Below are 25,309 nucleotides of genomic sequence, written 5' to 3'. Positions count from 1 at the left end.
CCCCTGGTTGTTGCTGCAGCTGGTCAGACGACTAGGGCCTCCTCGGGGATTATGCATACGCTTCCTCATAACTAGGCAAATCAAGGAGGATGACTCATGTGGCAAAATAAAAAAGGTATGTGAAATATCAGGAAGCCAGAGGACATTTAGAAATCATCTGCCTTCCTGCTATCTTTTATCAGGGGAATCTGAAAACTTTTATTATTTGTTCTCGCGGAAGAGGTTGCGGGGCTGAGAGTCTGTGTTTGTGTTCACTTCTTGGCTTTGGTTTAAAAGCATTTCCAAATAAATAAATAAATAAATAAATAAATAAATAAATAAATAAAAGCATTTCCACCTGAAGACACTTGTAATGTGTTAGCATGTCTGCAAGGCAAGTGACAGTTTTCAATATGGCAGCCCTAGGTTTCAGGGGGTCTGGCACATCCCAACACCCCGTATTAGCCGCCGAGAAGGCTTCAGGCAAAAAAGGTAGTAGCCAACCGGCAATCCCCAGGAGATATCTGGGGCTTATTGAAGTGTCAGTTTTATAGCCCTATTTCATTTTTCTTCTATTTTGTTGTTAGACTGATTTTCTAGAACAGCCTAGCTCTGTGTAGTTTCAATGGCCTCTTTGCCCCAGATTTCTGAAGTGCTTGCCGTCTCTCTCCCATGTGTGCAGGGCAAGACTGTCCTTCCCACGTCCCTGTTTAGCCTTAATTTCTGCAGATTAAGCCCCTTGCTCATGGCTCCTTGCTGACCCCCCTCCCCCCCACATCATTCCCCACACCTTCACGATCCCCAATCTCTGACACATGCTGCTGTTTGCTTACCAGCAGCCATTTTCTGTTTTCTTCCAGGCCACCAGAAACCTGGCTTTGTCCAGATTATCAGATGAGTAGCAGGACATGAAAGGAAGGAAGGCGCTTCACCTAGTCCCAATATTTATGTTTAGTGTAAACCATCCATGTAATTCCAGTGTTCTTAACTACGGTTGAGCTAAGCTGGCTGAATAGTGTTCTTAACTACGGTTGAGCTAAGTATAAAGGTCCATTCGTTTGAGGCATTCTTGGTGAATTTTCTTTCTCCATAGAATGAAAAGTTGTGGGGAAAAGGGCTACACACACACACACACACACACACATACACACACACACCCTCTGCCAAGAGTCACAGAAGGACCAAGCACAACAACACCTCACATCTCCACTCTAACAAGCCTGGGGCCACCTATCTCAAAGTATCTCTTTAAGCAGAGCAAAACCTCATTGGTGGATATGGGATTGCTATTTGTGTTACTTGTATTGTCTCTTGCTTGTAGACTCAGCACACTGAGGGTTGCGGTCTCCTAACCTTGTGCTTCCCTGCCCTCTGGCTCCCCGCCACCGGATGCCTGCCCCCTGGGAGCTGATGGTCAAGCTAAGGGAAAGCTGAAGAAAATGGACTGAGCATGGCTTTCTGTGATGAGAAAAACCCTGAAAGACCCACTTCTTAATTGTAATAGCGCTCTGTCTTGCACCCACACCTGAGGTTGGCATGATGAATCCTATTTCAGAGATTAGGAAATGAAGGATTAGAGAATGTAAGTGACTTGCCGAAAACCTCAAAACTTGTAAGTGATGCAAGGGTTGCTTAACTTTGAGGTTCATCTTTTATACACTTTACAACTCCGGGGGACAAGAACGAAATCTGAATACTTACCAGGGCTTACAAGACCCTGCATGATGTTATCTCTGATCGCTCACTCCCACCAACAATTTTTACTCGAAATTCCTCAAAGATTCAAGTCCTTCTCTCCCTTCTGGGCCTTTGCTACTACTGCTCCCTCTGTCTGGAATGTTCTTCCTCCTCTCCATCTGGATGAGTCAGTCCTGTTTCTCAGAACTGTACTAAAACATCGCTTTCTCCCGAAAACATTTTCTATTCTCCATATCAGTTGGGCACACTACCCACTGTATTTAAGTTGCACATTTAGGTGCCTATTTTTTGCATAAATTACCAGTACTTTGGGAGCTAAGACTTGATCATATTCACTTCTACATTCTCTCAGCCAAGAGCAGACTCTGGTGTTCCACTGGGTAATGGTTCTTATTTACCCCTTTTCATGGAGCCACAGCTGATTTAACCTGGCCTTCTAGTCCATGTAGCATATTATGTGTTCTAGGGCTTGAGGCAAAAAATGTATAATTGTGAAAGCTCCACTGATGATTCCAATGCACATTCCTGGTGACAAAACCGGAATAGTATGCACCCAAAAGTATTTGTTGAATAAATGCTCTCTGCCAGTTCCTTGACTAGTAAATGGAAAGCAAAAACACAAACAAAAAAACAACCCCCCCCCAAAAATGTTCATATCTTCCAACTGTTGTTATACAGACCGATGCAGTTCAGCTACAATCATTGAAGCAACTATATTATCTAGAAATTCATAGTAAAACAAGAGAAGCAAAACATAAATTATCAGGAATATCCACAGTATCCCAACTCCTGAAGGTCTTATGAGAATGTTCGCATATATGTCGCACATTTTAATAGTACAGAAATGAATTAGGTCAGTCACCATGTGAATTTCTTGATCCCTGACAAAACATACAAATTAGGTATTTTTGCTGGAGTTTAGAAGGAATTGATGATTTAAGAAAGATAAACGATAGACCAGAATAAGAGTGAGGATGAATTATTTGAAAAGCTCCTTTTATTCAAATTTAACTTTTCTATTTCTGATAAAATCATTTGTGTGTGTGTGTGTGTGTGTGTGTGTGTGTGTGTGTGTGTGTCAAATTCCCTACAAACCAGAGTGCTCTGGAGAAATAGCTTCATAATGGAGAAAACAGGTCATTGGCAAATGTCTTGCCTTGAGACAGAGAACAAAGAACAATTAATTCCAGACGGCATGCTAGAAAGGGTACAGGAAACTCACAAATAATTATAGAGTAGAGGGTAAACATTAACTCTATTGAATATCCCCACAAAACAGAGTCCTTTAGTAAACAGTCCGAGATGGTCCTGATAATTTTAAGTAAAAAAACTTAGACATGCCTAAATAGAAACAGAAAAAAAAAATCTGTGAACGAAGAGAAAATTGACTTTGTATTCATTGAGCCAGAGGTAGCAAAGGGAGCCACTAATATAAAATTTACATTAAAATGAACAAAACTGGGACTTCCGTGTGTTAAGAAGAATGTTATAGTCTTGGAAGAATCTGAGAGGACAGAGAAAAGATACTGAAACAATCTTAGAGCATAATTCTAAAATATCAGTGTGCTATGATATAAAGAATACATAATTTCGAGTTATTGAGACTCTAAGTTAAAGCTTGGATCTTCTGTGCTAACCAGGGCATGGTACTTGAGTTTTAATACCATCATTTGTAATGGTAACGATTACCTTTTTTTTTTTTTTTTAATTTGAGTAAGTTACCATAATTAAATTGCCTGAGCCAGAATCTCAAGAAAGTCCTTCAAAAATCACAATTATGTATTACTCTAAACATAGAGACGGGGGGCTAGAAAATAATTCCCTAAGTGAAAAATTGGTTTGATTTGATCTCTGACATTGTTAGTACTGTCAAAGTGTTCTGGCATTTGGAAAAAACAAACAAACAAATAAACAAGAAATGGGTGCACCTAGGTGGCTCAATTGGTTGAGTGTCTGACTTTGGCTCAGGTCATGATCTCACAGTTCATGAGTTCGAGTCCTGCATTGGCTCATTGCTGTCACTGCAGAACCCACTTCTGATCCTGTCTCTCTCTTTCTCTGCCCCTCCTTTGCTCATGCTCTCTCTCTTTCAAGAAACAAAACAAAACAGAAAACAAAATAATAACACACAATCTGTGGGATTTCCCTGGTGTTAGAAGGCTTTCCTTGAGAAACAGATATTGACATCAGAATATACCATGTAAAAAGGAAATAAAACCTTGCTTCTATAGATCATTTTACTTCTCAAAGATCTTCGCTTTGTTTAATTTGATCTGTAGTGGACAGACATTCCCCTCAACCCCTTGCAACAGATTCAGAAGTGGAGGGGCACCTGGGTGGCGCAGTCGGTTAAGCGTCCGACTTCAGCCAGGTCACGATCTCGCGTTCCGTGAGTTCGAGCCCCGTGTCGGGCTCTGGGCTGATGGCTCAGAGCCTGGAGCCTGTTTCCGATTCTGTGTCTCCCTCTCTCTCTGCCCCTCCCCCGTTCATGCTCTGTCTCTCTCTGTCCCAAAAATAAATAAACGTTGAAAAAAAATTAAAAAAAAAAGAAGTGGATATACAGATTAAGAAGCAATGGCCTTTCCAAAATCGCTTAAATATTGTTAGACTACCTCACTGTCACATTTTCTGGCTTTTACCATGTGTTCCAGGGTAGTGAGACAAAAGCTAGAGGTAGGATAGTATCGTGGGGAGAGATTCCCTAGTGTCCCAGGCCTTTCCTGAATGCAAGACAATGCACGACCCTCTGAAAACTGAGATTAGGTCAGGAGAGTGAGGTTATATCAATTCTTCACTGTAACAGCTGTCTGAAAGCTGGAAACAGAGCAGTGGAATTAAAAAAAAAAAATATCCTGATGCACAGAAAGCCACGGGAGATGTAGAACAAAATTAAAAAAGAAGAAGTCACAGTAATTCACCAACCATCAGGCAGGATATAGAGGCACAAAAAGAAATCTTCAGACTCTTGTCAGTGGTCAATTCCCAAAGTGACACTGAATAGAAAAATTTAATTCTGCCTTAAAAATATTTGAAGTATGTTGTGAACGAAACAAAGCTGCAGTGAAGCCCAGACCTAGCTTCACTGCAGATTAGATTCAGTCAGTCTGCATTTTGGCAACCTGACCAAAGAAGAATCATGTCCTTCTCTGGAGGATAAATACTATTTTCTTCAGGTCTCTGTTGTCCTTTCACATACAGTCTCTGCTATAATATCATCATACAGTTATAAACCAGGAGAAAAGCAAAAGAGCTGAAAATATAACCCATAATCAAGATAAAAAAAAAAATAGTTCATAGAAACAGGACCAGAGATGACTCAGATGTAAAAGTTATCAGATAATGGCTATAAAATAACAGTAATAATTATGTTAACGCCTGTAGTGGGAAAGAAAGACAACGTGAGCAAAGCGATAGGTGATTCCAGCAGATCTATAAGAATTAATAGAGTAAAAACACTTGAAATGGAAAGACAATCGGAAATCAGAAATGAAGAACTTGTTTGGTGGCTAAAGAGCAGACATGGCATGGAAGGAGAAAGTACCAGCAAATTTGAAGACAGGTCAATTAAAATTAACTACAGGATCTTAGAGACATATTTGAATTCCCATGTTCACCGCAGCATCATTCACACAAAGTATAGATGGAACGTAAATGCTCATCACAGATGAACGGGTAAAGGAAGTGTGAGAGATAAATCTCCATCCATAGATACGTATATGGATGGTCCCAAGTCCATCGCACATCTCCTGTTTGGCTACAAGACAATACCAAAGGTCTTGAAACTATTTCTGATAAAATCACTTGAGGGGTGTGTGTGTGTGTGTGCGTGTGTGTGTTAAATTTCTCATAAATCAGAGTGCTTTTGGAGAAATAGGAGCTTCATAATGGAAAACAAACAAACAGTGTGTGTGCATGTGTGTATGCGCACACATAGGAAAACAAGTTCATTTGGTCTTAAAAAAGAAAGAAATTCTGCCATTTGTGACAGTGTTGATGACCGTGAAGGACGTTATGCTAAGTGAAGTAAGTAAATCACGGAAGAATAGATATTGCATGATTCCACCTATAAAGTAATTAAAATACTCAAGCAGAATATAAACAGAGAGTAGAATTGTGTTTGCCAGGGTTAGGAGGGGGAGGAAATGGGGATTTGCTGCTCAACTGATAGGAAGTTTCAGTTATACAAGATGAAGAAGTTCTGGAAATCTGCTGCACTTAACAGTACTGTATTGTACACTCAAAATTTGTTAAGAGGATAGATTGCATGTTGTGTGTCACTCCCACAAAACAAAACAACAAGAAAAAGTGAAAACACAAATAAGACCTAGGGCAGGAAATGGGAAATTTTTAATGTATATATTTGTGGGACAAGAAGTAATAGTTTAGTATACATGCAATGGCAATCTCAAGTGGAGAGTGGAAAAAGAATAGGTTACGTGTAATATCTGAAAACATAGTGCCTGAGAAGTTTCCAGACTGAAATATACCACCTCAAATATCCAAGAAACACAGTTACCTCAAGCAAGATAAATATAAGGAAAGCTATACCCAGCAAAAACTTAGTCATGCTGAAAAAAAAATACTCAAGATACAGAAAAAAAAATTTTTTTCGAGAGAAAGTGAGAGAGAGAGAGAAAGAGAGAGAGAGAGAGAGAGAGAGAGAGAGAGAGAGAGAGAGAAAGTATGGGGGGGGTCAGAGAGAGAGGGAGACAGAGAATCTGAAGTAGGCTCTGAGCTGTCAGTCCAGAGCCTGATACGGGGCTCAAACTCACAAACTGTGAGACCATGACCTGAGCCGAAGTCAGATGCTTAATTGTCTGAGCCACCCAGGTGCCCCCAGAAAAAGTCTTAAAGCAACCAGAGGTGATAAAAAGACTACTTGCATAAAAGGACAAATAATAAGAGTTACAACTGAATTACCGTAAGAAACGATGATGAGTAGAAGACAATGGGATGACTTGCTTAAAATACTGGAGGGAAAAAAGGACTTTCGGCCAAGGATTTTATATTTGGTAAAAATATCTTCCATAAAAACATAAAGTAACAAAATGTTAAGAAGATGCTAAAATAGTACATCCCAAACAAAGCTGTGTACTAAATAAAGATATGTTGAATGTGTGCATATATAGGCATATACATATATGAGTATGTGTATGTAGTTATCCATATTCATGAATATGTATACACATATGTACACATATGAATATATATGAGTGTATCTGTATCTACATTTTCTGATATATATCATGAAGGACTCATGTCCAAAGCACATAAAGAATTCCAACAAATCCCACCAAATTCCCGATTACCAATAAAAAAAAAAAACAAATAGGCAAAACACTGAGTTGAAAATTCACAAAAGAAGATACGAATGGACAAGTACATCTAAATTTGTTCAACGTCTTTAGTTTTCAGGCCAAATGTAAAGTAAATACAATAAAATGCTATTTCACATTCACTAGAAAGGTTACAATTCCAAAGCCAAATTGTCATCAATTGACTGCACTTTTGATGTTTGGTGACAGTTTTCAAGTCCCACTACCCCCTCTTTGTGGGCCACATCCCAGCACAGTGACAAGAAATCCTGGTGCTCCCTTTTTAGAAACAAGCTGAAAGTTCAAACCATGCAGATTCTAGATGACAGGAATCTTCACTCCAGCACCAATCCTAAAAGCCATAAAACTCTAAGCTATCCCTTCCTAGTCCCTCAAGTCATTTTCTAGATCTACGTGGAAGCCTGCTGTGCCCTCCCTAAGGTAACTCATTATATCAGCGATAAACCTTTTTGTAGCTTTTGGTGTGTGGCGGGTCATCAGACTTGACATTGGAACCAAGTTTTACACCGGGGGGGTGTCCATCCTGCGTCTCCCACTTGACCACCATACAAACAATGTCATCAGCCATAGAGCAGGTGGACAGTCAGCCATTCTCCCTCGGGCGTGTGCTATGTTACGAACAAGAGAATTGTCCAAGAAAAATGAAAACAGGTACCCAAAAAAGTCTTACTCAAGAATGTTCATGGCAACCTTATTCCTAAAGGCCCTCAACTAAACCTGCATGTCCACAGAGTAATAGACAAATAGTGGTACATTCATGGAATGGAATGCTAATAAAAGGAGCCACACAACGACTTAATGAGAGCTCAGAAATATTACGTAGAGGGCAAAACACCAGGCACAAAGGAATACGTGTGGTACAGTTGCACTTATCTGAAGACTGAGAATAGGCAATGCTGAAAACAGAAGTGATTGCCTCTCTCAGGAAGCAGACAGCTGGAACTGTTGGAAAGGGGTCCAAGGGAATTTTTGGCATGGTGGGAAAGTTCTATATACTGTGTTTCTTTTGAGAGTTGCTATGACTATATAAAATTACAAAATTCATTTATCTGAACACTTAAGATCTGTACAGTTTGGTATATATAAATTACACTTCAGTTTAAAACAGTAAGAAACGGCCAAGTACATTACCCACGGGGATAGTTAATATGTTAACTTTGCAAACAGTACATGAGCACTGGCTCCAAGAACATCTTAGTGCACAGGACATAGGGCTGTGTGGTAGAAATTTAAGGTACAGACCTGTCTGCCATATGAAGAAACAGAGTCCAGAAAAAAAAGTCCTTATGGGAAGTGTACCATTTGATGTTTCCTACATGTGTCTTTTTTTTTTTTAAGTGTGGCTTTGAAAGCTAATGAGCAAAGGTCATGGGTGCTGCCCACAGACACTTGCATTACATGAGTGTTCTGAATGCAAGTGACATTGTCTGGGATTTATGATTCTAAAAGCTAGAGACTTTCTGGAAGTATTCTCACCGACCAGCCAGCAAACATGAGCACCAAAATCTAATGGCATCTTAGAGTATGAGGTAATGATTTATATGACAAGTGCCCCAAATGTTAAAAATGCCGGCAAGTCACATCCATGAGGCCACAGGCACGGAGCTTCTCTCTTCTGCCATGGACTGCTGATAAAATACTTTTAATTATATTATGCAATCATCCCAAAGAAAATAGATAGCTTTCAGCTGCCCAGTTTCCTTTCAATGACCTGATTAAAATGCATCAAGGGAAAAAGGACCCAGATGTTCTTGTCACTAACTGATAAGATATCGCTGGTAATCTTTACTGATTGCTGAAATTACAGGGAAAATGAAAATAACAGAAGAACAATGTCTTCATAGCAGAATATAAACAGTGTCTCCTGCAAGCCGTATCTTTTGAGGATTTATCTTTCTTTACCTTTTAATGCTCATATGTATTTTCCCCGGGACTTCACAGTTATTCTGTGCCCCAAGGGGGGAAAAATGCAACAGGGAGACAGGCCTGCTCTTCCAATTAGGTTTATAAATAGTGCGGAGTTGAGGCAAAATTGTGAGAGAAGGTAACTGTTCTTCCGATTCCTCACATGCTTTGTTCATAGAGTAATTATTTTTATTTTCAGTTTCTAATAGAAATAGATTCTTCACTCAGATTGTGACAATACCCCTTATTCTGCCTCCAACCTCCTTGGGCTCCTATCTTTCTAGGACGTGCAAATCACCATAGCTCTGCTCTGTCCGAACATCCTCAAAAGCTCCTAAGCCTACAAGATAAATTCACAGAATCATCCGATTCTGGAAATTGGGAATGGGGAGATTCTTAGTGCCTAAGTAGGCAAGAGGTCAACTCGCTTATTCTGTAAAGAGATGAAGAATAAAGCTTCAGGCTTTGCAGGACATATATTATTCTCTGCAGTCTCTGCTGCTGTAGCATTCACAGACAATAGGTAAATTTCCGGGCCTGGCTGTGTTCCAATGAAACTTTATTTACAAAATCAGGCAGTAGGTCAGATTTGACCCACAGGTCAGACTTTGGTGATCCCTTCACTAGTAGACCACTAACACTTTGGTCTGAGACAGAGTTGAGCTTTGAAGATTCTGGAAAATTGGTTTTCTTTCCTTTTTTTTTTTTTTAAGTTGATTTATTTTTGAGAGAGAGAGAGAGAGAGAGAGAGAGAGAAAGCATGCGTGAGCAAGGGAGGGGCACAGAAAGAGGGAGAGAGAGAATCCCAAGTAGGCTCCATGCTATCAACGCAGAGCCCGATGTGGGGTTCTATCCCACAAACCATGAGATCATGACCTGAGCTGAAATCAAGAGTTGGATGCTTAACTGACTGAGCCACTCAGGCATCCCTGGAAAATTTATTTTCTATTCTCCAAAAATTATTGCCAGAGTTCCTAAATTGCCAAAAAAGAATCATGAAGAGTGTCCATACAACATGAAAACTGTCAAGGAAGCACTGCTCAGCAAGTTAAGGCATAGCTTCCATTTAGTTTGTTAAGTAATCAAATGCCTCACTCCTAACAGGACAAAATACATGTACAAACATAACAATAAATAGTAACTGAGTGTTCAATCTATTTTACAAAATAAACTTAGAAGGATGCCCCAGAGAACCTTATAATTTATGGATGCAAAATTAGAATAATTGCTATTTTCTCTGTTGACAAAATACAGAATCCTTACATTAGGAAAGAACTAATTAATGAGTTAGTTGTGATCAGACCTCTCTCCTCCCTCAGAGCAGCTAGACCTGGCTGTTTATGACATACAGTAAGATTTTGTTTTATGCCCACTGTTGAGGGTGGGCAGCAAATTTTAAATTAAAAACAAGGACAACAAAGATAACATCAATTTCAAACCATCTACCTGGATGTTCCACAGTGACTTTCAAACCAGTATGGGCCAACCACAATTTTTCTCCCCTCAAACTTTTTCCTCTCATGGGTCCCCCCCTTCATCTAATATAAAGATATTTACTGAGCAAGTATGTGGGGGGCATGAATTAATATTAGGGGGCTGCTTACATTGTTTTTTTTTTTTTTATTTTAAGGAGAGACAGTGATCCTTGTGGTGGTAGGTCTAGTTTTTTTGTTTGTTTTTTGCTTATTTCTTTTCTTTCTTTCTCTCTCTCTCTCTCTCTCTTTCTTAAGGTTCCCATGCTCACCCTCTTGGGGCTCTGTGCCATCACACATGGATATCCCACCATCTTGCTGGAGAGAGAGGCCCCCAGGGAGTCTAAGCATCTCAACTGCAAAGCCATGAAGGCCATCTTGGATCACCCCCCAGGATGAAATCTCCAGATGATTACAACAGCACAGTGAGCTCAGGTGAAACCAGAAGAACAACCCAGCGGAATTCATTCCGTGTTGCAGCATCATGAAAAGACAAAAAGTTGTTATACAGTAGCCATAGTGGATGCAGTTAATTCCGTGTAATTGTTCTGCATGAACAAGATTAAAAGACTATTTGTAATTTCAAGGCATTAATAAGACGGTGAGTGGAGCCGGTGCTCAGCATCGTGTTTAGTTGAGCCAATGGTATGTACTTCGGCCGCACTGATAATTCGGAGAGCTTTGCATATACAGAGAAATAAATGAACCAGTGTATTTTCTGGCATCTTACAATTTTCAAAGACATTTCAGTATCGCCATCTCATTTCTACCTCAAAAGGTACCAAAGAGATTCACAGGGAAGGTATCAAGACCCATATTAAGTATTCGAAAGCCCGGGGGGTTAACGATGACTTTCTTATTAGCACAGGTAAGAACTGGCATAGTTAGGATTTGAAGTCACATCTTCCAAGTGCAATCTCTTTGATCTTGTGACTCTTCCCGAGGTGTTAAGCTAGCTCTGTGTGAGAAACTGGGGGATGTGTTTGAAACAGACTACCATGCAGCCTTTGCAGTCAGTATTTTCACCACAAATGTTTGCCGATGTCTAGGCTAAAAAAAAATACAGATGGCACAGAGGTCCGTTTTCATTGATCTGTGGGTAAACTGAAGCATAAAACGTGGCGAGCACAGCACCTGTCATGTAGGAAGTTCTTAAAAAAGTGATGACCATCATCTTTGTTATTATTCATTCTTTACTATAATTATATATATGACCTTCTCCACTCCCCCCCCCCCCCCACTCAGTACACATACCACATCACTCAGAAACACAGGGCCCAAGGATCTCAGTGTTCAACTTTCAGGAATGAAATCACATTTTGGTGTCCCCCCCCAAAAAAATGCACGTGTTGGGGGACATCTTTGGCACCCTGATATTTTCTTTAATTTTTTTTTATTATTTATTTTTTAAGAGACAGAGTGTGAGCGGGGGCGGGGGCAGAGAGAGAGAGAGAGAGAGAGAGAGAGAAGGAGACATGAAATCCAAAGCAGCCACCAGGCTCTGAGCTGTTGGCACAGAGCCCAACACAGGGCTTGAACTCACGAACCGTAAGATCATGACCTGAACCAAAGTCAGATGCTTAACTGACTAAGCCACCCACGTGCCCAAGGAACCCTGACATTTTCAAGTGAGTTTTGATTTTTTACCCTTTCTGCAAATGGCATGTGAACCTTTGATAATGTGAAAGATAATAGAAACATAAGAGCAGAAATGATTATTCAACATTTTCTTATATGAGGTTTAATTTTTAAGAGAAACTTTTCTGCTTTCATAATTTTTTTTACAGAGCATATTAATAATTCCATGTAAGAGACTATAAAGAGGTTTCTATAAGAAGCTTGTTTTGTTTTTCTTGCTAACTCTTTTGCATGTTAGGCTTTAAAATATTTTAGTGATTAGGGGCGCCTGGGTGGCGCAGTCGGTTAAGCGTCCGACTTCAGCCAGGTCACGATCTCGTGGTCCGTGGGTTCGAGCCCCGCGTCGGGCTCTGGGCTGATGGCTCAGAGCCTGGAGCCTGTTTCCGATTCTGTGTCTCCCTCTCTCTCTGCCCCTCCCCCGTTCATGCTCTGTCTCTCTCTGTCCCAAAAATAAATAAACGTTGAAAAAAAAAATTAAAAAAAAATATTTTAGTGATTATTAGTAAATACTGGTCCATGAGCTTCCTTGCCTCCTCACTCAGTGATTTTCCTCAGTTTTTGTTATTTTTGCTTAGCCATTTCTCTGCTAGATGCCCAATCGGATGGGACAGCGGTTTTATAACCAAATCCCCTCATGTGCACGCTAATCCTTATTTCCTATGCAGTATCTGAGCTCATTTTCTTGTCATATAAACCATTCCATTCTTTACATTAGGGTTTGCTTTCTGAATGATCCTGGCCCTTCTTTTAGAACCAAAATCCCCTACAACTAGAGCATTCGATGGCAGAGGGGGGGGGGGAAAGAGAGGGGGATCTGAGAGCTATTTTCCGATGAGTTTTATGATTTTCAATTTGACCTCTACTTGGAATGGAGTTCAGGCAAACCACGGGCGTGCTGGAGATAAGAGTGCATCAGGGTCCCTGTGGTCCTTTTCATTAAATAAGCTCTTTCTGCTGTTGACCTGACTCAGTCCTATTGCAGAAGATTATTCTGACAATCCATTTCCAGGTGAGGAGAGCTCTGGAATGTGTTCTGAATACATTTTTAAAGAATCGTGTTCAAGAATTACTGATTTTCTACAGAGTTTGGTGCCTTTCTACAGGTAGGGTTTCCATTGCAGTACAGATTTGCCCTTGATGTAAACATCATATCGCAAATGTGGGACCAAGTCTCAGAAGCCAAAGTCTGTTGATTAGATGTTTTAGTTGAGGGAAGATAATAACAGTTCTCTACAATGAAAGATACTGAAGATCCATTCTGAGCATTTATTATACTGTATACTATTCTTTGAGGCTGACATTCAAATAAATGTCATCAAATGTACCGGATGAAATTTAGGCAGTTACGGTCAGTGTACTCCCAAGTGAGCACAGTGGAGGCATTATTTAAGAGTTTGAACTCCCCAGTTCAAACTTACTCTAACTTCAATCAGTTCAAGAATCCTTAAAGTCAACAGACTCAGTGTTGGCTGGAGAGGCCCCCTTTACATTTACCGAACTGGATACCAAAGCAATAGATAGCAGAGCTTGGGGGGTGGGGTGGGAGGTGGGGTAGAAAAGAAGGCTACTTCTATGTGTATTACTGAGTACCACCCAGAGAACGAGCCTCTTTGGATGAGCTTGTACGGAAAAGACCTTGGAGCCAGACCAACCTGGACTAAAATCCCAGGTCAGACACTTCGCAGCTATGTGACCCTGGGAAGGCTATCTAGCCTTCTCTGAGGCAGTAGAGAATTTTGTTCGCATGGTTGCAGTGGCCATGCAATGAATTAATCTGTCTGAGAACCTAGTGCATGGCACCTAAGAAGCTCTGTTTATAAACTATCTTTATGATTAAGTTATATGTGATATCTGAAGGAGTTGGCACAATAAAGATCTATTTAATGTAGAGGGTCAGTACCCCATTAAATCGCTGATATTTCTCCCCATTTCTTTGAACTGTTTTGGATCAATCCTCCGTCAGGCAGCAGAAATCATTCTGCTCTTTCTAAATACTCTAGATCATTGCTCTTCTTTCTAAAACCCTTAATCACATCACATTCACAACCAAACCCAAACCACTAAGCATGGCATTCAAGGCATTGCACAATCCGGTCTGGACTTAGCCTGCGTACCAGCTTTATCTCTCATGCTGCACTCCTCTGTATACCTTCTCCTGAATTAACGCTCCTGGAATGACTGCATCTCTCTGCTTGCATGTACCGTTCATGAATATTCATATTACACTTTAACGTTTCTTCTTTTGTCTTTAAACGTTCTTCTTCTAAAGTCTACTCATGAAACGTAAGTGATCTTTGAAGCACAACTCAGCTTGAAGGGAAGTGACAACAATAAGATAATCACATATTTTACTTTTGTTTTTTTAACTTTTTTTTTAACGTTTATTTGTTTCTGAGAGACAGGGAGAGACAGAGCTTGAGTGAGGGAGGGGCAGAGAGAGAAGGAGACACAGAATCCGAAGCAGGCTCCAGGCTCTGAGCTGTCAGCACGGAGCCCGATGCGGGACTCGAATTCACGAACCTTGAGATCATGACCTGAGCTGAGGTCTGGTGCTTAACCCACTGAGCCACCCAGGTGCCCCAGATAGTCACATATTTTCAAGGTTCTTAACAAGAGGAAAAAGGTAACCTTTAAGCTATTAAGAGAACAAAGCAGCAATGACACATTAGAAATCCGGGTCCCATGACTTTTATCTGATGTCATCACCACCTTCTTACATACAAAACAAGACAGGAAATAGGGTGACAAATGTTACTCACAAGCTAATGACACAGTTTGGGAGCAATGGAAAGGGTTCTCCTCTTTATATTTTGGTAACTGCATGATGGAGAGAGGACTGAGGTCTCCGATGATGCCTCTGCTCTAGTTTTAATGTTTCACAAATTCACAAATTTTTTTTTTATTTAAAAAATTTTTTTTTCAACATTTATTTATTTTTGGGACAGAGAGAGACAGAGCATGAACGGGGGAGGGGCAGAGAGAGAGGGAGACACAGAATCGGAAACAGGCTCCAGGCTCTGAGCCATCAGCCCAGAGCCTGACGCGGGGCTCGAACCCACAGACCGCGAGATCGTGACCTGGCTGAAGTCGGACGCTTAACCGACTGCGCCACCCAGGCGCCCCATAAATTCACAAATTTTAATGTGTGGTCCTGCAAGCCCTTCCTCCTCAGAAGGAATCAATCTCCTTTATTTGCTAGAGGGTCTTAGATGAGAAGTTTAGGATTATTCACACACAATTCTTTCTGTCCACTAAAGCGCATGGATTCGGAGCAGAATCCCAGCTCTGTTTCTCCAGGGGTTTAGGGTACACCATCAGCAGAAGCTGACACGGCTCCTCTGTGGTTCACAGTCAAAGCAACAGCATCCCTGCACAGAGCTAGCACGCATAGAGATGCTCACACAGGTATTTCTATCACAAAGCTCTTTCTTCATACATCACATCTGAAAATGTAAGAGTCCGCTTCCTTTCAGTCAATGGTCCATCACAAGAAAACACTGAGAGGTAACAAAGTTCTTGGCTTACACTAGATGTGTCATGAAGTCTGTGAAGCTACTAAGTATTAAGATAAATTGTGACCAGTAATTTTAAAAGGGAGGGAGGGAAAGAGGGAAGGAAAGAAGGAAAGGAGGGGGGGAGGGAAGAAGGAAGGAAGGAAGGAAGGAAGGAAGGAAGGAAGGAAGGAAGGAAGGAAGGAAGGAAGGAAGGAAGGGGAAACATACCCTTCAACCCTAACTGAATCCAGCTGAACATACAGACAGAATAGCTGTGATGAACAAAGATAGATGATTAAAATAAGGAAGTCACTGCATTAGATTTAATATTTATACTCATAAGTCATTCAAATAAATAGATTTGACTTCTGATTTATCTGATGATAATCCAGAGTCTCCTTACTTAAGATCTATGAACATGGTTCTTCACAGGATCTACTCCTGGTAACTTGTTCGCTGTATCTCTGCTCTCCTGCCCTTGCTATTTGCATTTTGTGTGTTTCTTTTTTTTTCCCCTGTGGAGGAGAAAACCAAGACTTAGCTGAAAGGCAGTGGACTGAGGCACTTTGTCCGGGGAAGCAGAGAAGAACTTTGTCCTGGAATTGGTGAGAAGGGGACACTGTGTTATAAAAGGAAAGTGGACATTGAGCTGGCCTTCAGAAGCTGTGAGTTAAAACCCACTTTTCTAAGGAATCTTCACCCTTTCTCCAGTTATATTCCCTGGCCAAGTGCACATAGTAATTGCTCAATAAATATTACACTTTGAAACAACAACAAAGAAAGTGATTTCATTCCTGCTTGTTAACTTGTTCATTCCCACTCCATACTTTAGCATTTTCCAGAATATTATATAGTTGGAATCATACCACTGACACACTTTTGTCTCAGTCTTAATTAAAAGCTAGATCCATGTAAAATTGACGTTCAGGAATATTCCATGGATGGCAGGTGTGAAACTCCCCTCAAGTCACCGGCCTAGAGGATTACTTTTCTTTTTCAACATCTTTTCAAACTTTTCTATAACTCTAAGGAAGTGAAGATTTCCTAAGGGATATTTTAACACCTATTTAATCATAGTTAAAGAATAACTGAAGCCAATAAAGTCTTAATAATTAGTTGTTGGTTATCGTCCATGGTACCTGCACTATGGGAGTTGTTTAATATTTATCATCTGAAGTATTTAAAACAATCCTTCAAATAATTATTATTTTACAAATGATCATATTGTGGTGTATTGTGAGTGACATTTTTACCAAGGTCATTTTATAGCTGTTCATTCAGGTTAAACATTTAGTAATGCCTGATTCCTAGTTCTTGTTCTTTTTCATATTTGAAGCCTCATCTTTCTTCTTAACTGGAATCGGACCTTTCTTTTGTTGCCTCAGATGCTTTAATAATGTTTGGCACCTCTCCAAGACCAGGCTTCTTGCTGGCTAATTATAGTCTTGAAAATGAAGGCCTCCATTTGTCTTACAGGGGCCATTGAGAAAATATCTCTACATGTTCTGTTCCTTCATAAGCTCTTCTACCCTAAATAATGTATATGACCTGGCCTATATCCAACCTCATCAAAAAAGATGGCATTACCAACAACTTACCCATGGAACCAACTCGGGATCAACAATGTGATTAACTGTGTGCTCCTGTTTGAGAGTTTCCTGCTCTATGCAGCTACACCACCATGCTGTCATGGTGTTGATGAAGGGGCTAAGAGCTGTGTCTGATGTGTAAAATTATAAAGGACGCAACCAGGGCTGTGGTTTCCCAAACAACTTCTGGTTTGGCAAATACGAATGAGGACGTCGAGGTATTTTAAAAAAAAACATAGGTCTGAAGTTAAACCTTTCTGGTGTATGCGATTCAAGCATGGTAGAGCATGTTTGGAGGTATGATTGGTTGGGGAACTTGAGAGTCTGTTTTGAGGAAGCTCAGAAAACCATCTAGAACAAATGAAGAGAGTATCCAAGTTGAGAGTTTATTTCAAGGACAACACAGTGAGTTTTAGAGAAAATGTATAATTTAGAAGCACTTCCTTGTCTGTTTCTTAAAATTGTCCACCTCTCAGTCCCTAGTGAACTGTACGTAAATTTTAATAGTGTTGTGCTAAAAGAGTAAGGAGAAGGCAAAAGATCCAGATAATTGTGATGTTGCTTCCCGCTTGAGAGTTTCCTGCTCTGTGCAGCTAAGCCACCATGCTGTGGTGGTGCTGATGAAGGGGTAGGGGCTTTGTCTAATGTGTAAAATAATAAAGGACACAACCAGGGCTATGGTTTCAAAACCAACTACTAATCGGGCAAATACAAATGAAGAAGTCAAGGTATTTTCAAAAAATGCACCCTTGCACTTTTTGCAACTATCAGAGAACAACACCCTTATCCAGACACAAGAGCCCTCGCTGTGGGCATCAGAAGCATAGCCACTGGTATTGTTGGTTATACCAACAGTGGCACTGATGTTTGGAACCAGCATGGCGCTCACTTCAGTGGGGTTTGCCATTTTCTTCTTCCATTTGTGCTCAAAAGAAGAGGAAAGTGGCAGATGTATGCGTTGTCAAAACCATTAGCTTAACAATCATGCAGGAGACACTCTCTTGGAACTTGTATGTATTTAGGGGGAAAGAAAGAACAATGATGGATGAGTGAACTGAATTTCCACAGAAAGAATGAGAGCCAAGTTGAAGGACTAATTCTGGGCTAATTTAAAAGAGATATTTGGGTATCTCTGTTTAGGGTGGATATTAGTAATGTGTAACATATTTTAAAACAAAGTGTAGAATAAAAATAAAATATATCTTTTAAAAAAGTTTTTTAAGTTTATTTATTTTGAGAGAGACAGAGAGAGAGCAAGCAGGGGAGGGGCAGAGAGAAAGGGAGAAAGAGAATCCTAAGCAGGCTCCACACTGTTAGCACGGAGCCTGATGTAGGCCTTGAATTCATGAACCATGAGATCATGACCTGAGCTGAAACCAAGAGTCAGTCCCTTAACTGACTGAGCTACCCAGGCACCCCAAAATGTATTTTTTTAGGTGTAGGTATTATTATGAGTATTGACTTTTATTTTATTGTCTAGAAGTACAAAGAAAGATGAATGAGTCTAAGATTTCAGTGTTGTTCAGTGTTGTCCTATAGTATTTACTGCTTGAATAAATTGAATTAATTTTTTAATAATTGTTTCACCTTAAAATATATAGAAAATTGATTAAGTGTACCCATTAAGTGATATCAAGTGGAAACCTTTGGGCCTAGTATAATGAATATCACTAATTAGCCAAGCACAATTACCATGCCACTTTCCAGTTTATAATATATTCTACATATATTTTTCATTCTAGATTATGCTTCTTAATTTTACATAAGAAGAAATGGACGTTCAATTGAAGTGATTTTCCCACGTTTGAATGGCTGATAACAAAGATTATTCTGGGGTAGCAATCTTGCCTTCTGACATCACAATCTTTGTTTACTGTATTGTATTATGCAGGAGGTAGAATCTTAAATTGACTCTCTTTGTATGTTTTAAAAATTTTTTAATAATTCTGTAAGAACCTAACATAATAAACAAGTTTACAGTTTAAAAAAGTTTAAAGAGTCTAACAGTTACTCAGTATATAAAATTATAATTAAGTGCAAGAACACTCTCACTATGTTCTTAAATTTACCCCTATGAGTTCTCTTACAGAACGGAATCCTGTCCTAGTGTACCAAAAGAAAACAAACTTGAATTAGCACCAAAACATTAATTTTATTAATATTTGGGTAGCAAATCCCTAATTCAATTTATTTAAATGTATCAGGTAGATAGTTTTACCCCAAAGCAGGCACTGTTGGATTCTTTTAAAGAAGTCCAATGCCCACACTCCAACTAATTTTCCACTAGAACGGAAAGGAGAGAGGATGTGTAAAGAGGACTACCCTCCTTGGTGTCAGAACAAGCCTGAGCATCTTGGTGGCAGTGCAGGGTCCTTCCGGTGGAATTCTGAAGGGGAAGCAGTCCATGAGTGCCGTCTGATTTTGGTTGGCTTGCTAAATAGAATAGGGTCATTATGTAGGGCGACATAACTAGAATCCTGGACTATTTGGTCTTTGTTAAAAGAATTTTCTTTACAGTTCTTTATTTATTATGAGAGAGAGAGAATGAATCCCAAGAAGAGTCCACACTGCCAGTGCAGAGCCTGACGTGGGGCTCAAACCCACAAACCATGAGATCATGACCTGAGGTGAAATCAAAAGTCAGACACTTAACCGTCTGAGCCACCCAGGCAACCCTGGGCTATTTCGTCTTAAACATGGAAGTTCAGAATCCTATCGTATCTACTTATCTAGCTACCTCTATCTAATTGGTTACCTGAATAACCAACTTTTCAGATGGCGCTTACACAGAAAGTTTCAAGCTGAGATTTAAATGAAAGATACGGATTCGTCATGCCAAGAAAGGTTAAGTGAGGGAAAGCATTCAGAAAATGCATGTATAATGAATAAAAAAATGAGAAGGCACACTATGTGAGAAACCCCAGAGAATAGTACGAAATAATACTTCTTATTTACTATGATATTTATATTATATATTTACTATAATAATAATTCTTGTCTGGATCCATGTAGACAGACAGCAGTGGATCTTGGGACACCAGAGAAGAGGCTAATCCTAAACTTTGAGGAGGAGACGCTGGGTGGTAAACTCAAGAGGTGGAGACAGGATGAGGGAAAGGAATGGGGTTTAGAAATAATTAGGAAGTAGATGCTTCAGGGGATCTGGGCAAATACGGGGAAATTCAGAGGGAGGGTCAGGATTCCGGCTTGGGCAACTCTCTGGGCATTAGTGCCGCTTTCTGGTGAAAGGTGATGAGACAGGAAAAGCTTTGTGAAAGGAAAAATTTGAAAACTGAAATTTTAGGTCCCAGTGAGCTATCAGTGTGAATGTATTTGAAAAAAATAACTGCGTGAGGAATAAATGATAGAAGTGAAATAAATAGGTAAATTTTTGAGGCAGATCATAGTTGGATTCATGGAACTTGCTGGAATTGCTTAGTGAGACAGTAGAGACTACAGGAAGGATAACTTAGGGCAAATCTCTGAGTAGTTCCAATGTTTAAAAGTCAAGTGTGAACATGAAAATGGCAAAAAAAAAAAAAAAGAGTGAGGAAGGGCAGGCCAATGGCATTAGAGGAAAAAACAGAATATCCAGTGACTTGACTGGCAAGGCAGGATGGCTCAGAGAGGATGGCCTCCCAGAGTTGGACTTAGTGGTGGCAGCATCCCATCCCTTGCACTGCAACAACAAGAAGAAGCTAGAAAACTTTCAGAAATCATGGTTTTAAGACTTCACAGAACTGTAGAAGCAACACGGACGTGATATATTCTAATTCAGAGGTGCGCTCAGGTTCACAGGCCAGTTGACCCTTCCCTGGGGGCATCTACTGTACTGCCTATGGACTGAGGATTCTGTCTCATGTGGAGCTACTCTTCCAGGGAAGGTGATACCATGAGTCTTTGGCTATCAGCTGAGACCAACATGATGGATTGGAAACTGAATATCCCCAAACACAGCTGGTTTCTCTCTTAAGACTTGCTGAGTTCTGAAGCTGTGAGAAGGAAGGTGGACAGGGGTAGTGGCTAATCCAAGGCCTTCAAAAATCCAGAGTAAATCTCCTACAATCCTGATATTCTTTTTTTTTTTTTCAAGATTCAATTTTCAGAGAGAGAGAGAGAGAGAGAGAGAGAGAGAGAGAGAGAGCAGGGTAAGGGCAGAGAGAGGGAGAGAGATTCCCAACCAGGCTCCATGCTGTCAGCACTCAGAGTCTGACACAGGGCTTGATCCCACAAACTATGAGATAGTGACCTGAGGTGAAATCAAGAGTCAGCTGTTCAACCGACTGAGCCACCCTGGCGCCCCAATTCTGAGACACTTAAAAGACAAAATCTGTGAGAGGGAAGTGACCTGCCTCAACACAGATGGATTTTTCTCCTCAAGACAGATCCAAGTGAACAACGTGAAACTACAATACATCAAATCTTGTGGATGCAACTAAAATAGTACTTAGAAGAGACAATCCAATGGCCCTAGGAATACTGTATTGAATCAATATATTTATACATAAAAACTTACACATAAATGGGAAAAAAGACAAAACAATTTGAATAACAATGGGCAAGGGCCTTGAAAAGCTATTTACTAAAGATAATTTTCAAGTGGCCGATACACATTTGAAAATGTACTTAACATCATTGGTCATTTAGGAAATAAAATTTGAAACCATGATGAGATAACCATAAGAGTAGCTAACTTTAATATTATTTTTTAATGTTTATTTACTTTTGAGAGAGAGACAGAGTGTGAGCAGGGGAGGGACAGAGAGAGAGGGAGACACAGAATCTGAAGCAGCCCCTAGGCTCTGAGCCATCAGCACAGGTGCCCCAAGAATATCAATATCAAAGTTACCTCCAACAAGTTGTAAACCTGCTAAACAACGGACCAGCTTCAGCAAGATCAAAGGGAAAAAGGGAGGAAAAGGATGAATGAGCACCCACAATTTTAAAATGAGTCCTTTTCTTCTAGGAAGTACATTTATTTTGTAGAAAGTGGAAAACCAGGGTTTATGGGGTCCCCAACAAGCTTACAGTCTGCTCACTTGTTTGGCTTTGTTTTGTTTTTCTTTGTTATTATTTGGTGTTTGTTTGGCTTTGTATAGGCCAAGGTCGTAAAAATTCTACCATGTAAATGGGAACAGAAGTAAGCCTCATCTTAAAAGGGTTTTAAAAAATGGATTATTTTTACTCTACTTAGTTAAACTCAAGAGTATTTTCTGAAGTATCAGCTGGGCTGGCTCCAGAATGTAAAAGCCACAAAGCTGAGTGAAACCACAGCTCAGCTCTCAGGGCATTTCTAAGCGTCCCTCCTCTTCAGGGGAAGTGTGTGCACAACTTGAAAATGTTCAAAAAATAAGAGGAAAAGCAAAGAATTCAGTGTTAATTCCTGAAGGGCTTAAGAAAAGATTCCTTTTAAAAAATAACATGAATACTAAATTTTACCTAAACGTGTTTTATGTATTTTTGTTGGATGGACATTTGATGTCTGCTTCGTCACAGACATGTGGTTGGGTGTGAACAGGAAAGAAGATTTCCTTATTTGTGTCGCAAGAGAGTCATGTGTTTATTCTCACACTGGGAGGGAGACTGAATATGAGTAATGGGTTTTGCATTGAAACAACCGAAATCTAAGTGCTGTGAGAACTTTCCAGTAATAAGTGAGCACAATAAAATAGTTATTCTGAAGTATGGATTTCTAAGGGATGACTGAGGTATTGCTAATACATGTAACAGAAAGAACTTCTGAAACGCTGCCCAAGGGATGAGACTACAATAATTTTTCAATAACCTTCGTATCCATAAACATTAAAGATTCTATAGGACACCTGGGACTCCTTAGAACAAAGGGTCTTCTTAGGTCTAGATTTGAGTGTAGACACCTCCACTGATGAGCCTGGCCACCTTGGACTATTAACTTCTACAAATCTCAGTTTCATAAATTGTAAAAGGTACATCATTTGCGCTGAAAGATTCTTATGAAGAAATACAGATAGTATATGAGTCACCACCATGTTCCTGGCCCTGTCATTGTGTGCCAATATCATATTTCCCTTAATACCCAAGTTATACTAACTCAACCTTGCCAAATTAGCGGAAACTCTCTTAATTTTTTTAGGACTAACTGCTCTCAGTATTCTTGAGAACCCTTATATCTGCTTATATTGTCTATACATCAGAAATTCTTGTTGTTTCTATGTGACCACCTGCAAAAAGAAAAAAAAAATGCAGACACTCTAACATAACCCTTCAGGATGGACTCAACAACCAGACTGTCTGACACCAGAAAATTCCATCATTTAGTCTCAAGTCAGACTCAGCTGGGTCTTGACCAAAGTGGTGGGATGACAAGGCCCGGATCCCTCCGCCGAAGTCCTAGCAGCCTGCAGTGAGTTGGTGGTTACTGAGCTACTCGCTTTTTCCTGATGCCCTGATTATTTACTCAGGTTCTGTTGATTCTCAAGCTGTAAAAATTCTGCGACTATACTGCCAAGGCCCTGATCTTAGAATCTGTTTTATAATTGTGGCATCCCACTCCCAAGAACCACTAATATGCTTTCTGTTTACAGATTTGTCTACTCTGGAAATTTCATAGTAGCAGAATAATATAATACGTGGTTCTCTGTGGCTAGTTTTTTTTTTTTTTTTTTTTTTAATTTAGCAATCTGGGTGAATGTTTTCAAGGGTTATCCATATTGAAACATCAATTACCTAATTCCCATAGTTGGTCTTATATTTTATATAGTCTACCCATCGGCTCTAATACTTCAGATGCAGAGAGGCTATATATAATATGGGAAAGTCCTAACTGGAGTTTCAGGATTATACACTGGGAAATCTGGGCTCAGGTCCTGGATTTGCCTTTAACAAACAACATGTTCTAGGCCACTCCATTTTCCTTCTCTGGAGCACAATTTTCTATTCTGCAAGTGGAACACATTTAAAAACATCAGTAGTTTTCAAAAAAATATGTTTTGAATTAGTGAAATCTCTTTGTTTTGGTTTTCTCCTTCCTTCCTTCCTTCCTTCCTTCCTTCCTTCCTTCCTTCCTTCCTTCCTTCCTTCCTTCCCTTTCTCTTTCTTTTTTTGTCAAAAAGAACTTCTTTTGTCCCCTAACATATAAAACTATGAGAATTGAACAGCTCTGGTTGAAGCCTATACTTTCTTATGAATTTATTGCCTCTCGACTCCAAATCTATCCTTTATTGTCCTGTGGCAACTGAACTAGACCCTTTGTTTCAATTTTGCACCTAGAGTGACATTTGGATTTCTCAGTAGTGACACTGCAGGAGGAAGGGGACTCTCTTCCTGGTTCTGCGATACTTCTAGCTTTTTCCTCTTACTTGCTTTCCATGGAAGCCAGTGGCACGTCTGGGGGAGATGCAGTGATGCTTACTTCGGTCAAATTCCTGCCACATGTTTGTGGACATCCCATTGAATTTCAAAATCATATGGGTACTTTGCCAGGCTGTGTCCCAGGCACTCCAGCTGTTGACTTCCCACAATGGGCCCACCAGCCTCCTAGAGGAGCCTTTCCTGCTTGACTTGTCCAGCTACAATTCCTTGGCCTCCAGCACACCTGCAACAGAGAAGGGTGTTCCTTCCATTCCAGTCCAAGCTGTGGTTCCTTGTTCACCAGCCTTTGGCCAGCAACAGCGGACCAGTTCTGGCCCAGAACAACAGGCAACTTCATCATCTTTTGAGTTTTAACTACATCTTCTCCAAGAATGTCTAAATCCCAATTTTGATGAGGGCTTCCCACTTCCAAGTTTATTTTTCCCTTGGGTACTCTTCTTTGAATCTAGATTATTTAAAATTCTCTTCAACCCCTTGTTACTAGATAATAATCCTTGATGTAAAATATTCCCTGTTTGAAGCATTATATTGTATCTATTCCCTGAGTGGACCTGGTCTAATGCAAAGCTGATGTGGAAGGAGAGACTGGGAGTTTGTCATTCACTACTCCTATATGCCTGTGGGAAAAATATGAGGGATTAATAGAGAGATACATTTTGAAAACCACTGGACTGAGTAATCTTTCAATCCTACCCTGACATTGTCAGGTCCATACTGATGGCAGGTAGAGTGAACTCAGATTGACAAAGATTTCCTTATGCAGAGATTGATAGGATCCATCACCACCTCACCAGCAGTGTGCTGGAGCAGAAAGTCCATTCAACTTGAATGAGAAGATTTGGGTTTAC

The 25,309-nt window shown here is 40.1% G+C and overlaps 1 long non-coding RNA gene across 3 annotated transcripts in view; it reads right to left on the bottom strand.

Moving 5' to 3' along the window:
- LOC123581561 overlaps positions 1–25,309 on the bottom strand; it is a 170,301-nt gene that overhangs the window by 28,326 nt on the left and 116,666 nt on the right. For 2 of the 3 annotated variants that reach the window (XR_006703823.1, XR_006703820.1), the window contains exon 4: positions 24,572–24,684. The exons of the other annotated variant lie outside the window; for it this stretch is intronic. This is a non-coding gene — a long non-coding RNA (uncharacterized LOC123581561). Of the gene's footprint in view, positions 1–24,571; positions 24,685–25,309 lie in introns of those variants that run through there. 3 annotated transcript variants of the gene reach the window in all.

This window comes from Leopardus geoffroyi, chromosome A3 (assembly GCF_018350155.1).
Source record: "Leopardus geoffroyi isolate Oge1 chromosome A3, O.geoffroyi_Oge1_pat1.0, whole genome shotgun sequence".
NCBI lineage: Eukaryota > Metazoa > Chordata > Mammalia > Carnivora > Felidae > Leopardus > Leopardus geoffroyi.
Note: the sequence above shows the minus strand (reverse complement) of the source record. Positions and strands in the feature narration are given on the sequence as shown.